This window comes from Dermacentor silvarum, chromosome 2, assembly GCF_013339745.2.
Source record: "Dermacentor silvarum isolate Dsil-2018 chromosome 2, BIME_Dsil_1.4, whole genome shotgun sequence".
Classification (NCBI taxonomy): Eukaryota; Metazoa; Arthropoda; class Arachnida; order Ixodida; family Ixodidae; genus Dermacentor; species Dermacentor silvarum.
Genome location: NC_051155.1, coordinates 64,459,472 through 64,474,751, shown reverse-complemented (window position 1 = coordinate 64,474,751; position 15,280 = coordinate 64,459,472).

Genomic DNA, 15,280 nt, shown 5'->3' with positions numbered 1-15,280 from the left:
CGCAACGCCTTAGCTGACTGAGCTACCGCGGCGGGTTGCAAATTTGTAGAGAGCTATACGGAGTAATGATAGCAGCTTAATCAGCTGTGTGAGTGAGTGAGTGAAATAACTTTATTGAGGTCCAGAGAAGACGCAGGGGACACCCCGCGCCACCCGGCTAGTAACTTGGACATGCAGTAGCACCGGCAACACGCAGAACTGTTGTGGACGCCGTCGGCGTTTTGCCCGCGTTCGCACAAGATGCGTGCGGCGTTGGTGACTGTTGCCGGAGCCTCTGATATAAATAGGCACTTGGTGCCGCAGCTAAACGTGGCCTCCCCCCCCCCCCCCCGGCCTTTCGCGCGTCGGAAGAGGGCGCGTTTGCTCTACATATATGGTGATTGTAAAGGAGGAAAGAGACAGAGACGCCTATTTCTGCAGCCCTTAAGGGAGCACGGCGCAGAACGCGTGTTTGTTCTCCGCCGTGCGTTCACTCCCCGTGAAAGCGCGCGTCCCTCGCGCCCTTTCACTCTCACATACAGCATACGGCGGCGCGCGGCGACGATTTCATCTCCATTGACGTCATACGCAACCTCACGGCGACGGCGACGCCGACGGCAGAAATCTGCTTTGGAGTGTCCATATAATTGCTATCGCAATAAAAGGTAAAGGAAAGACAGGGAGGTTAACCAGACATTATCTCCGGTTGGCTACCCTGTACCGGGGGAGGGGTAAAGGGATTCGACAGGAGAGAGACAGAGAAAAAAAAATAAGTACAAAAAAGGGAAAAAAGGAAAGAAAAAAATCACACACACACAAACTATGGGCATTGTCACGCAGTCTGCGAAGGCGTTCTAGTGTTGCATAGTGTCAACGTCACATCCTACGTCACACAGTGTAGAGTCACAATTTGTCACTGAGTTCGGTGTCTTTTAAATAACGCAACAGTGCCTTCAAGGTGGCTCGCGCTGTTGTTCGTGTAGGCCAGTTTCCAAGGATGTTGATTTGCGTTATTAAGCGTTTGTCCAGTTGACCTATCGTGGCTGAGAGAGCTGCTCTCTGCGGGTTAAAACGAGGGCACTCACAAAGAAGGTGTGCGATTGTTTCATTGCACCGGAAGAGCGTTCTGATCACAGTCGGTCAGATAGGCCGGTGGCTCGCAAGAAAAAGCAGCAAGATGTACGTGGGATAATTCGGTACGCTGACTTCACCATGGCCGCCATGTTAAGGTACGAGCATGATGACATGCTGCGTCGATGACATCACGTGAAAAGTCCCTTTAGTGCTGTTGTGATGCTGGCACATTCTGGACCCGTCCTGCAAAGTAGTCAGCTCTCGAGGAGGCGGTGGACTGTGTCCGTTGGATCAAGAGCCATTCTAGGCAATGGAATGCGCCGGTGTCGAGTTGTCCACAAGAGAGACGAACAGCTCGAAAGGTAAAAAAAAATTAAAACGCTTTCCTTCGTCTATTGCAAACGTTCATCACTTACGTTAATTGCACTTACGCATATCTGTACGCCTAAGCATAAGTGTGGCTGTTTTACGTTGCCGAAGTATGACACACCAATGATGCTTGCCTTAGCATTCCTGTTTAGTGTGCATAATGTTCAGGAAGCGGCTGATACTGATGGGGGATGCCAAACCTTAGAACTTTGCCGTTGAATCTCATTGTCTCACATGCGGGTGAAATACATGTTTGATTAAAACTTGCTCCTTTTTATTCATTAAGGAAGCATAGGTTCGATATTTTAGCAGCAATGATGCGCCATGCCTGCATACCTGTTTTCATATTTTTGGGATGGTTGCACTGCACTTATTCGCTATGTAGGAACCACGCAGCCGGTGATTCTTTTTTTCTGTCGTAAGGACCTCCTAATAAGGCGCTCTGTTCTTTCGGCGTGTCTTGTGCATTATATTTACATCGTATAGTTGTGATTTCAGGTTACTACACCATGATGAAGACACTACTTGCATTTATTGGACTTATACCGCCTGTAGGCTCACAATAGCTGTTTGACAGCTCGGGCTGGTTATGCACTCATCATTGATTTGCCGAGTCAACTTCTCCGTACATCCGGCTTTCGTAAGTCCATGGGGGTAGGTTTTCGAAGAGCCTCCAGTGAGCAGGAGAGTAGCAGGTTGAAACACAACATTGCGCTCACTAAATGGATGACCACGCCTTAGACACCGGAATACTCGTATGTTACGGCTGTTCCACATCCTGCGACTGGAACAAAAAAAAAATATGGTGCAGTGGCATGCATCGCAATGCGATTTTAGAGCGCTCATTTCACACGATTGCGTTTTCAACAATGCGGCTGGTGCGACGTGCAGGGTTGCTTGCTGCCAGGTTTTGTGGCATAGGCCGCATAATTTTTCAAATGTAGGGAATAACCCCTTTGAATTGCGATATTATTGACCTATCTTTAACAGGAGCAAATATTACGCGTGCTTGTAATTTAAAAGCACTTCGAAGTTTAAATTTCTTTTGGAGTGTGCAACACCGGTTTCTGAAGTTTAGTGCGACAAGACATGGCGGGGCCTAAAAAGCTGTTCGCAGGGGGCCGTTCAGCGCTTTGCGCTCTCTCGTGCCTTCTATGTCCGTGTCGTTCTGCCTGCGCTACGGCAAATTACAAGAAGACCTATCAACAAGCGTATATAGCTATCCTCATCGCATATGCAGTATTCGGATTTCGGCTGCAGTGAAGTCGTCTTGTCAGCGCAGAGAGACCCTCGCGCTACCCGTGCTTAGCGTCAGCTTCTGAAGAAGTGATGTGCGTATACGAGTATTGCTCGTAATTGTGCATAAGCGGATCCTGCTCCTATCCCTATTCTTGAACCAACCCGAAAGTTCACGTCTGCCCCTTATGGAACCCGCCAATGATCTGTGTCTGATTACTGAACGTGCAATGGAATTTAAGTTGTGAACGTCAATCTTAGTGCTAGCCTGGTCCGTCCATCGCGGCGCGTGTGCTGCATTTATCTAGAGAAGTACGCTCTAAATATATCGAAAGGCATAAAAGCCAACACCACAATCTTTTTAGGGGAGCTACAGTCACTTGTATACCTAGCATCATAGTATTCCAACAGACATGGGCGTCGTCTACTTTCTCGTCCTGTGACTCGCATTGTTAGTATGCTGTGAATCGGTATGAAGAAGCTTCAGTCAACATGCGGCAGTGCGTGGCATAGTGGAGTAGCCTTACGGCAGACATTAAATACCTTGGTAGGAGTACGTTTGTTTGTTCAATAACAAAATAGAACACGAGGATTTTGTATTCGTATTGGCAACCATAAAGAAGCTACCGGAATTATTGGCCAATCTCGTTGACATGCCTGTGCTTCTACCTGCTCCAGCACATTAGCTTAAAATGGGGCTGGAAACCCCAGATTACCAAAAACCTATGTAACCCGAGCAGATGTTGTGGCTCCTCCACTGGAAATTAAAAAAGCATCCCAATCTAGTAAGCTAGTTATGTACTTAATATGCATTAAATCAATGTTAGAGCATGCTGATATGATCCATTTCTAGCTAGATTATTCGACCAATATAATAAAGCACAAGGAAAGCCTCAAGGTACAATCTAATCTGGCATTCAGACATGTTGTATTTCCACACAATCATATTTGTACAAATATGGGTTATATATCTGTACACAAACGCCCGAAGCCAGTCATTGTCAAGGAGCGGGCGCATCCTTTCTCGCGCATTCCAAATATGATAGCTCCTTGGTTGGTAAGGCTATTGACGGATTGCTTACCGCCTTCAAAACCATCATCAAGAAACTAAGAAGGGCAGGGATGGCTTCTTGGCACTACATTGTTCAGCGTGCGGTTGTAGCCCTCTCTTCAATGACACTACTGTTACAGCTAGGTACGCACATGGCCAGACCAGACTTGCAACAGAAGCAGCGGCAACTCAAGAGAAAGATGCGGTAAGCAAGCCGTCAAGAGCCCTATCGACCAAGGAGGTATCATATTTGGGATGCGCGAGAAAAGATCGCCCGCTCCTTGACAATGACTGTCTTTCGGCGTTTGTTTTTTGTCACTGATGAGCCAGCGTCAGTGTTAAATTGCGCATGTACCCCCCGTTTGCATGCTTGCTTTTTTGCGGAAATTAAGATCAGTTTAAAGTCAGCGCTTGTCTCGGTTTGTCGCCTCCTTCGCCGTCCATTCTCTAAATTCGCGCTGTCAGACATCATGAAACGTCTTGGTACATCATCGGTTTGGGCTGGACCGCTTTCTGCTAGCGTCCAGCCCGGGTCAGGCTGCGAAACTGCGGCACGCGCACGTCTGCAGTACTAGCTAAAGCATGCCGCGCATACACCAAGCATACGCGCCAAGCTAACGATAACGCGTAGCTTTCTGAAATGAAAACACTACGAAATAGGTGTTACGACAATGATCCGAATGCGCAGCAAAGAAAACAGTGTGCTCAATTTCTGAGCGCAGTTTGTAGTACACCCTTTCTTACTTGTGCTGCGCACTTTCCGAAAATTTCCGACAAACCGACGGCATTGCTGTCGGTTTGTCGACATTGCGCCACTGGAGGCGCTCGTGAGGTCAGGGTACTGTAACGCCTGGTAGTTGCCAGGAAGCTGGTCCTTATGCCCAGCAAAAGCTGTCTTGGGTGCTGTTTGGAGCCATGTCGTGCCGGCATATACTCACAACAGCGTTCGAGCGGTTCAGGTGCAGCGCTAAGCCTTGCAATCACTGTCAAGCGCATGCTTCGCCCTGCTAACGAAACTACCATTTTTGTTAAGCCAGGCAAGTAAGAGGGCGAAGTACTATATTGAACAATCTCGACCATAAATCGCTATATTTCGGCGAAACGTGACGGAGAACAGAGAAGCGGTAAGCGGAAAATCTTTCTTCTACTATTTTAAGCCAAAAATATACGTCCCTCTAAAACATTTTCTAAGTTACCGCCTGGAGTCATTGCAACTGTCGCGTGCATCCGAAAAGTCCATTCGTTACGTCAGATATTCCTTTTAAGCACATACGCTGATATCGGCAAAATATTTAATTTTAAGATTCCTTTGATAAATTCATTTATTCGCAATATCAATGTTCGTTACGCACAAATTTGGACGGATAAAAGGCAGTTACATGTAAGCATGTCATTAGCAGACATGTTTTCGTGTTTGGTACCCACAAACTCAAGTATGCGTGGCCACATTGGATTCAATCACAACATTCTTAAAAACACAGCTGAAGGACTATCGCCTATGCAATATTTTCACAATCTTTGTCTAACTGAAACATTCCTAACGATTGACGAATGGCTAAGGCGATTGCAGTCTTCAAGTCCGGCGAACGTTCTTTACCCCTCAACTAGAGACCCATATCCTTAACAAGTACAATCTGCAAGCTATTAGAACACGTCATACACTCACATGTTATCAATTATTTGGCATCGCACAACTTAATTTTTAAGTACTAACATGGATTACGCAAGGGATATTCGTGCGACACTCAGTTAGCTGGCTATATTTATGGTCAGCATTCATCCATAGATGCATGTATTCAATTGCAATATTCCTTGATTACTCGAAAGTATTCGACCGTGTTCCACACCGCCGTCTTCTCACAAAGCTAGCAAGGTATAAGATTTGACCTCTAGTTATAGCATGGATTAAAGTCTTCTTATCTTGCAGGATGGAGTTCACACCAGTAAACAATTTTAACTCTTCATGTGGCCAGGGGACGTCAGGTGTACCGCAAGGCAGCGTGTTTGGGCCTTTACTCTTTCTTGTTCTTATTGACAATTTACCAGACAGCGTTTCATCCAGAATCGGACTTTTCGCAGATGACTGCGTAATTTACCGTAACATTTGTTCTGTAATTGATCAAGAGGCTCTTAAAACTGACCTTAACTTTGTAAGCGCTTGGTGCGATACTTGGTTAATGTCACTAAATCTCTCAAAGTCTAAAGGTATGTCTTTTACTAAACAAACTACTAGACTTCGGACTTCCTACGTATTAAATGACACTAAAGTTGAGCTTGCTTCCAGTTATAGGTACCTAGGGCTCTGGTTCCGCAGTGATCTTGCGTGGAAAAGCTACATTGAAAGCATTCTAGCATCTGCTAACCGCTCTCTGGGCCTCATCAAACGTAGTCTAACACACGCCTCACCCTACATTACGAAACTACCATAGACTAAATTATTAATACCAAAGATTGAGTACGCCTCGGCCTTGTGGGACCCAGAACAAGAGTACCTTGTTGAAGATATTGAAGCTCTGCAAAATCGTGCTGCGAGATGTATTTATTTCTGACTATTCAAGAACAACTAGTGTCACACAGTTAGAACAGCGTGCTGAACTCGAGAATTTGTCAGTTCATCGCAAAATAGCACGCTTAACACTCTTTCATGAGCTTGGTCACCTCCCGTTCTTTCATAAAGACTTTTTTCATACCCCGTCCGCTATACTCCCTCGTCATGATCATCCTTTCAAACTAAAACGCATTTTTTGCCGCACATCACGATACGGTCATTCTTTCACACCGCGCACTACAACCGAGTGGAATAACCTTCCATCTGACATCGCAACAGAACTCGACTTTAATCAATTTCAGAAACTTGTTCGGTCGTATCTTATGCCCTGAATGCTCTTCAACCGTGCTCGTCCCTTTTTATCGCTCATCCTGTTTTCTTTTTCTTCTCTCGGTTTTTATATTTACTTTCAGTTAAAAAGAACTGTTTCGTAGTGCTAAATTTCAGTGTATTGCATTGTATAACCATCGCATTGTTCTGCATAAAAAAATGAAAGTTTAACAGATGTAGGACTTACAATATGTTTTTTCTTTCTTTCTTTAGATGTTTTATTTCTATTTGCAGAGTGGGATTGCCTTTAATGTTTTTCGGCTTTCTTTTTCACTTTGTATATTGTTGTAATGTTAGCTTTGACGCCTATGTAATATATTCCGTCTTTAGGTTATGCTGAAGTAAAATAAAAAATAAGCTGTTGTAATTTCAACACAATTCATTGAGCACTTGTGACGTAGAAGCTACAAAAACAGCCAAAAATAAATTCATGATTTTGTATGCATGCTGCTTTGGCACACTCAAGAGCTAATTCCTCGAAAAGGCGTAAAACTAATAGGACTTTTTCAGCGAGTACTGCCAGTCCAACGCAATTTTTTGTAGACTTATGGCAGCTTTAAGCGTTATTAGTGTTCGCGCAGTCCAAGGATTGCGGGGGGGGGGTGCAGGCGCATTAAGGGTAGCAGTACACCTACCAAGCTGAACAGGCAGTGCACCAACTTCTACACTTTGCTGTCGGCGTTCAATGTGTCCAACCAGAACTGACCCGGTAGACCTCTCACCCGCATCGACCAACGGGGAGGAGACCTTTTACCGTACACAAATGTGAGAGGGCTCCCCTTCAGTCCTTTGTGCACTCATCAGTACAATAGAGGTCACACAGGAAGCAGGGTTTACCGACCGATTCATTACCGTGGTCTGAAAGTAACGCCGCATTTAAGAGAAGCGTTGTAAAGGAGGGATCCGGATGAAATTAGACCACCTACGAATCTTTATTGTAAGCCCAAATCACTGTAAGCGAGCATTTGTTTTGCATCCCACCAATGCCAGAATGTCGCCAATGCGGCCACGGATCGAACTTCCGACCTGACAGCGGCTGACCAGGAGTAGAGTGCCTTTTCCATAGAGGCTTTCTGACATTTGTGTGCAGTGCATCAAAGGCGTGACTACATGTGAATATTGCTACGTGGGGCAAACTAACATAACAGAATATATTGTAAGTATTTGTGTAAGACCCGCACACGCAGTCTTTATATATTCTTTATTGTATGCGAATCTTAAACGAGGTAGGCTTACAGCTACTCACACATTCCTCGAACTGCACTCATACGGTCATGAAAATATAACGTAGCGACTGGCAGCTGACTATGAACACAGTTAGGTCACCGATCGATTATTTTTTAACATGAACGAAGCTGCAAAAATGCTCTTTTCGGAGTTCCCGATAACTTGAACAACAACAAATCGCTACAGAAAAATTCACTTTGATGTTATTACAGCGCCAGCGTAGCGGGAAATTGGTTTACAGACTCTTGCTAAGTGTTGCGCACCATTAAAATAAAGTGTACCTGAACTTTTGCAATGGCCAAGGCCGCCAGTGCATTAAGCGCTCAATCATCACGCAGCGCGACTTGCTTCGCCGGTCATCGTGAAGTGAACGTGACGCGCACGTGACCTCGTCATTTTACGCTGTGCTGCACAAGATCAATTACTAAGCTTCTAAAATTATGCTTCCATTCGCGTTATATTCACGTAGGAACTTACGCCGTTCCGTCCAGTATACGCACACAAGTTGTTAGGGAAGACGACACATTGAAACCTAGTCAATTTCTGAGCTTGCTTTTAATAAATAGACACAAAGAACTCGTACAAGCTTCAACATGGAAATATTAAGCGCTACTCTTTTTTAGATCGTAGACGATGCAAGCAATCACACGATATCCCTCGTTTCTTTCGTCAGTTCAAACGTATTTTTTAAAGACCGCCTTTTCGGGTAAGTTCATGCAAAGTATAGATGTTATCTGCATACAAAGTAACAACTTTACAGTAAGTAATTAACCCTGTCTGGTGCAAATTTTATAACTGAAGTGAGAAATTTATATTTAGTGCGTCTGACTGAAATTACGAGCAAAAGTGAAACTTTTTGCTGTGATATTGAAAGCTTTTTCCGTCATTTACGTCAAATTACAAGAATTGAAGATGTCAGAGGCACCGTACGGTTTTCTAAACTATTTAATTCATAACCGGAATGATGTAAATGACGGCCACAATATATTCGAGGAGCATCTTTGTACCAGAAAAATAAGTTATATGTTTAGGCAGCATGCTCTAGCTTACAAAGGCCTAACCTAGGATTGATGACATGCAATGGGTCTTTGGGGAGTATCTGGTAGCACCGCGCGTACCTGTGACTGAGAAATGGACAATTTTAGTAATTAGATATGCGGACGCTCAGATTTTCGAGATCAGTATTGGTATTTTTTTTTTCTACGTGTGTAAATTTATTGCAATACATTCGGATTACTACTATTGGACCGGAAAGGGCTAAAAGGAGTCGGGTGGTATTTTTTTTTTATTTGCCGACTTCAGGGCACATTTAGCAATTGCGACAGCGAAGCCAACAAGTAGTGCTTCCGCGTATCCTCAGCACAAACGTTAAAAAAATTGGAGGACGGGTATGCTTCGAATTTAAGAGTGGAACGCGATAACATTCAAAGATCCTTTACTGCTTCTCAGGCTTCCCAGCAATTGCAGCTTATGTAACTGTAATGTTTACCGGAAAACGCTAGTGGCGAATGCGTAGCACGAAGGCGAGCGTTCTGGTAGAAGCGCGGCCTCTTGAGTTGGGCGATCTTCTGTCACTGTTTCGAACTTTTAGTATTTCAGTCTGCGAGGATTTAACATACGATGTCGGTGTTTGGTTTCATGACATTTGTTTGTGGGCTGTCGTTCTCAAAATTCCGAGGAATAACTCCGTAAACTTTGTAAAGAATGCAAGAGAAGGCATGAGCAACTTTAGTGATAGAAGAAGAGCTTTAGTGCGGTATAGATTATATAGGTCAATTTTCGCTGACGGGACGCCGACGCCGACACAGTATTTTCTGCGACACGGGGCCCTGTACGCTAAAGCGTTAGAACGCTGCACCTGAGTGTGCCTTCGAGTGCACTGCTGTTGCTGTTAAGGTTTTTTTTCTCTTTTTTTCTTTTCTTTTTTTAAACCGTCCCTCTAAAGTGGCATTCACACCGGCGACTGGCAATCGAGAAGCTACTCACGGCGACCGATACCTACCGGTCACCGAAATGTTCCGCTATTGTTGCCTTTCACGCTTGCTCACAGAAACATGGCCACGTGATATAACCACCAGCGTATTCCGACGTCCTGCTCCCCACAGCTCATTGGCTAAGCAGCTTTGCGACTCCAGTCGTGCAGCTTAAGCTTCGGTCGGTGAGCGCCACCTTAACAATTCAGTTGCTTTTCGACCAAAGCGACTATGCGCGATCGCCACTGTGCGACCAGCTTGGTAGCGCGATCTCAATCACTCGCCGATGCGAATGCGCCTTAGGAGTCCTGGACGAAGTTGTCTGGAATGCAAATGGACTCATTAGCACATTATGTGGAAGAGTCACAAGCTGTGCTAGAGCTTAGGATCTATGCAAAGGAGACATGATTTCACTAATGCTCGTCCTCGGCTTCACATTTGGAACGAGTGCCCTGAACTGAATACTCCAAAAGTTCATTAGTTAATATCTTGAATTAGCTTCCTGGACAGTGCGATTTTCTTGCGCATGCCGTATTCACCTCTGCTGGTAATTTAACTGAATACAGTCGAACCCGGCTACATCGAATCTGAAGGGGATCACAAAAAAGTTCGATATATTCAATAAAAAGTTAAACAAAAATTTTCAAGGCGATTTTACTGCTGTTCGTTATACACAATAATTCGTTATATGTGGCTTCGATATATTCAGGTTCGACTTAGTACGAATCGCCGTATATGTGTCATGCGATAAAATAAAAAATAGTTTAAAACGAACTGGAATTATCGTTTATTTGCTGGTTATCAAATAGTAGTAAAGCAAGTTTACTTGTTGTGGACATGGCTGTTCTAAGACTAACCGAGGTTATACGCATATATGGCAGGAAATACCGTGGCTTGCATGGAGTGTACGTTCACACAAAATCCTGTGCAGACAATGCGCCCTTCCAAGTTATCAAGCCTCTGTACTTCTAAATCTGACTGCGCAAAAACCTCGATATCAACGTTTTCAAAATATAAGAAGGCAAAAAAAATTTTTCAATTCTTTAATGTAATAAAATTTTGTTTGCATAAGTTACAGAATTGGAGGGGCGTTGGTGCTTCACTGTGGTTTGCCAGCATGACGAACTATACCGTTGGGCACAGGCTCGCCAAGGTGTCAGCCCCTGGCGTGTGTGCACCTGGTGTACCTGGTGTACCTGGTGCACCAGTGTATGCCCCTGGTGCAACGACCACACAGCCACACTGGCACACATTACATACCAGTGTACGGAACGGCCAGCCGAGGCAGTACCAAGCTGGTGAGCTCACCACAGGCACTCATAACGTGGTCTTGGGAGGCACGGCTTTCCGAGCTGGCACTGGAAGCCAACTGGTGACCCTGGACCAGGGCCGGCGAGCCGCCGCGGCCAGTGGGGCTCTACAAGAGGGCTCCACCCGAGAATAACCAGATCAACCACTCTTCGTACAATAAAGTTTATTCATTCATTCATTCATTCAGCGCGGAAACAATGCGCGGTAAGGGCAAGCTAAAACTCTGTATTCTTAACCCGGCGAGTGAGAGTGGAGCAAATGTGTGTAAAAGGAAGGAGGGAGAGGGAATAATGTGTTGGCACGCAATCTTGTCTTGTTATTGCATAGTAGGGAGCCACAAAGATCGCGCGCTCAGCTACCACTACCTGAGCGCCAAGTGCGCGTGTGGATTGAGCAACGTCGCCTGCTTGTCGTGCGTGCTGATGACCACGAGCCGCTGCAGCCATCCCGAGCACACGCGCTCGTACTGGTTGTCGCACGGGTTGTCGCCGCTGCCCAGCGTATTCCGCGTTCGGGTATTCGAGAAAGGGGGTGCAATTGGTGATGTCCTGCAGCGTGGGATCATGATGTATTTCTCGCTGCCGAAATTGCTTCAGGCGCACGTAGCCCGCAGAAGCATCGCCTTCGAGATCAGTTTGCGCTACACACAGGAACCTTTCGCTGCAGCGCTGACTTAGGCACCAGCGCTCACAAACTTCAGCAGAGTTTCTTTCTGGGCGAGTTGATATATGCTTTTGAACAAGGAACCAGCGATGCAGACGCGTACTCAAAAGAAAGAGTGGACAAGGTTCACCCTGTTCATTTTCCTTGTGTACACAGGTCTGCATGGCTGACTGACTTCCTCTTCTGTCCCGGCTACGGCGGCCGCATTTCGATGGGGGAGAAATGCCGAAAACACCCGTGTACTTAATTTAGGCGCACGTTAAAGAACCCCAGGTGCTCCAAATTTTCCGGAGTCCCCGACTACGGCGCGCCTCATAATCAGATCGTGGTTTTGGCACGTAAAACCTCGCAAATAAATTTTTTATCTTCCTCTGGTGCTCAAGAGGCTGTTAAAATTCCGCCTTATTGTCGAATATTGCCAGCTTCGCTGGCTCGCAGAGCCGCTGAGGCCGCCCTGATTGGCTCAAAGCGCGAACACGGTGGAGTGTGACAAGCTTGTTGGCGTCTGAGAGCTTCCAGAATGACACTTCCAAGTGTCGCAGAGCTCAGGGCGGCTACTTTTGTAGGCAGAGCTAATAATTAGGTGCAGTAGTCTACCTAAATAGCGTGTTCAGAGCATGAGCAAGAGAACAATCAAGCCACTGATGGGGCCTGCTGGCTAGGGCTTCGTTCGGGACCGTAGCGATAAGCTGCAATTTTGAGTTAGGCATTATTGTTTCCTCTTGGTATGCACATGGTCATAATGAGACCACCCCTGCCAGTGAGACAAGCCATATACTGTAAGCTAGGGCTAACTTCACTTTATGCACACTACTAACAATTTGACAGACAAACACACAAAGAAGTAAATCGCGCGTGTTGTGCAAAGTAAGCTTTTATATTATATCCTTGTTACTCTTACCCTTCTTTCACGAATACTACTTCCGTTTTTCATTAAAAAAACTGATTGAATGACTAAAAAAAGCAAGAAAAATTTGGTCCTACGTTCTTTCCATGCTCTTCATGTGTCGAGCTTATATCAGTAATAATATTGACAGGATTCACACTAATTGCAGTGTAAGTTTAAACAAGCAGGAAGTTCACAAGATGATGGAGGCTTGAATTGAACAGCAGCTGTATAAAAATAGCCTTGTTTAGATGGATACGGCAGAAGCGTATCGTGTTAATTTATCGTATTGCTTATACTCATACGCCAGCGTTTACACGAATGCGCATTTTCATGGATGGATGGACGGATGGATGGATGGTGTTATGAGCGCCTCCAATGAAATGGGGCGGTGGGTTGCACTACCAAGATTACTTGAGATTTCTGCTATGATTACACGATTTTCAGGATAGCTCGGATTCAACTTATCAATTTCTGTGTGCATTCTACAGTCAGTAATTAAAATTGTAATCAGCGCATCTGTCTGACAAGGTATTTGGACGTTGCGATTTCTCATCACATTATTTATCGCGCCTTCCCGAAGAATAGGTACCACCCGTAAAGTGGGAAAGCACTATATGTTACAGGGATTTCTGAAGAAAAAAAAAAAAGATCCGTGTGAATACGGAAAACGCTTGGCACTCAGCTCAAGGTAGTGTTTTGTTGAGTGGAAGCGAATCGATTGAACCCAGTTTAGAGCGGTTCTCACAGCATGAAAACGGGTAATTCATTGCTGTAAGAAGGGCATCATTCTCCTTAAGTAAGCAGGACTCTTGTAACAGCTCTAGGACGCTGGATTCGTACCGTCTCTGTGAGGCAGTATCCTATCCTAGGGGCGTAAGCCTGTCGAGTGCCTCGTGGCGGTATCACGCCTAGTTGGTTTAGAGCTGAGAGAAGTCTCAAGTTCTGTCTTTGGTTTTATAACTGCACGACCACTACACTCTGCGATGGATTACCCAGTACCTTGCCTGAGTGAGTAAAGCAGAGTCTTAGCACCGCTGAGCCTAGCTGTCTGGAATTTGTAAGCCGTTGCGAAGGTGAGCTTAAACTGGCGTGCCCGCATTAACCATGGCTTGGAAGTATGTGGGCATAATACCCACTGTTTTACTGAAATGCTTTTTTCTTTTTCTTGTTGGATAATCGGAGATGATAGCCTAACCAGGCACCGAACCACTCGAGTGGTCAGTACACGGGAGCCTGCCGCCACGCGGAAGTTTCAGTAATGCCTCCCGAGTAACACGTTACCAGTCGATTTGAAGGAATTTTTGACGATGTTTAATTTGAATGCGAGCCTGAAGAAATTAAGAGTACTTCTTCTGTAACTTTCGCCTTTGCTGTATTTCGTGCAGACTTTGTCCCCGCAACCAGCTACACCACCTTCAAATTCGAAATGTTCAAATCATTCACGATACTATCGGCCCACGTCTTCAGTCGACGAGTTCGCCGTTCCACTGACGCGCCATGCTGGCTTAGTCCCTATGGCGCTCCCCTGAGGAGCATAAGATCGATATTGGGTTCGCGGTCACGGCCGCCGCATCCGGGTGAGGGCGAAATGCACTAACGCCGAGCTCGGATTACGTGCGAAAGAACCACCGACACTCGTTCAAAATTATTCTCTACTGCGGCGTCTGTCCCAGTCCTGGGCGGTTTGGGACGTTAATAAAATCAATCAATCAATTTTCACTAGATTCAATCATCATTGCCTTTCAGCCGATATGTTTTCACTTCTCCACTCATTGTGGTGAGAACCTGTCGCAGCCTCCTCTGTTGGCAAGGTTGAAGACTGGGCGTGTTGGTATAGCATACTAGAGGTTGGATTGCGCAACATTTTGACGAGACACACAGAAGAGAAACACTCACCACAAGCGCTCTGTTGTGTGTGTTTCTCTTCTGTGTGTCTCGTCAAAATGTTGCGCACTCCAACCTCTAGTATTCTCCTCTCTTGATTAAGCTCCTCAAATGGTTGTGGGAACGGATTTCACTACAGTCCCTGTGCATCATATTTCAAGCTTATTTGGAGAAAACCACCAGAGCTTCGCTGTGCTTACTAAGGTTACATGGGCGTTGTTGTTTTCTTCGTTCTTTTTTTATTTAATTATTTTAAGTTGTTATGCCAAGCCTAAGGTGGAATTCTATGCCATATTGATTCTCTTTATTTTTGTGCTTGCAAATTACCTGCACTTTCTTTACGCCTGCATTTTTTTTCTTTCGACAATCTGGTAAGTTGAAGTGTTTTGCTTCTTGCTACTACCAATCACGTAAAAAGCGTATATAAGTCGCATCAGTGTATAAGACGCACCTCTTCATTTGGTAAGCGAATAAAAAAAAATCGTGACGTTTCTTTCTGTGAACGCTGGTCATTGCGGTTTCGATCATGATACCGTCATATGTATGTAGTACACAGCTCTAACAAATAACCTTAGGTGTAATATATGTAGCTGTGCACCATGTAGTAACAAGTTTTAATGTAAGCTCTAAACTATAGTAAACTAGTTGTTTGAGCATTCCAGTAGCTTCTTTATTCACCATTATTTTTTCGCGTTCCGCTAACCGATCGATTCAGTGCGTGATTGAGCAGCCTTTCATTCAGTTAT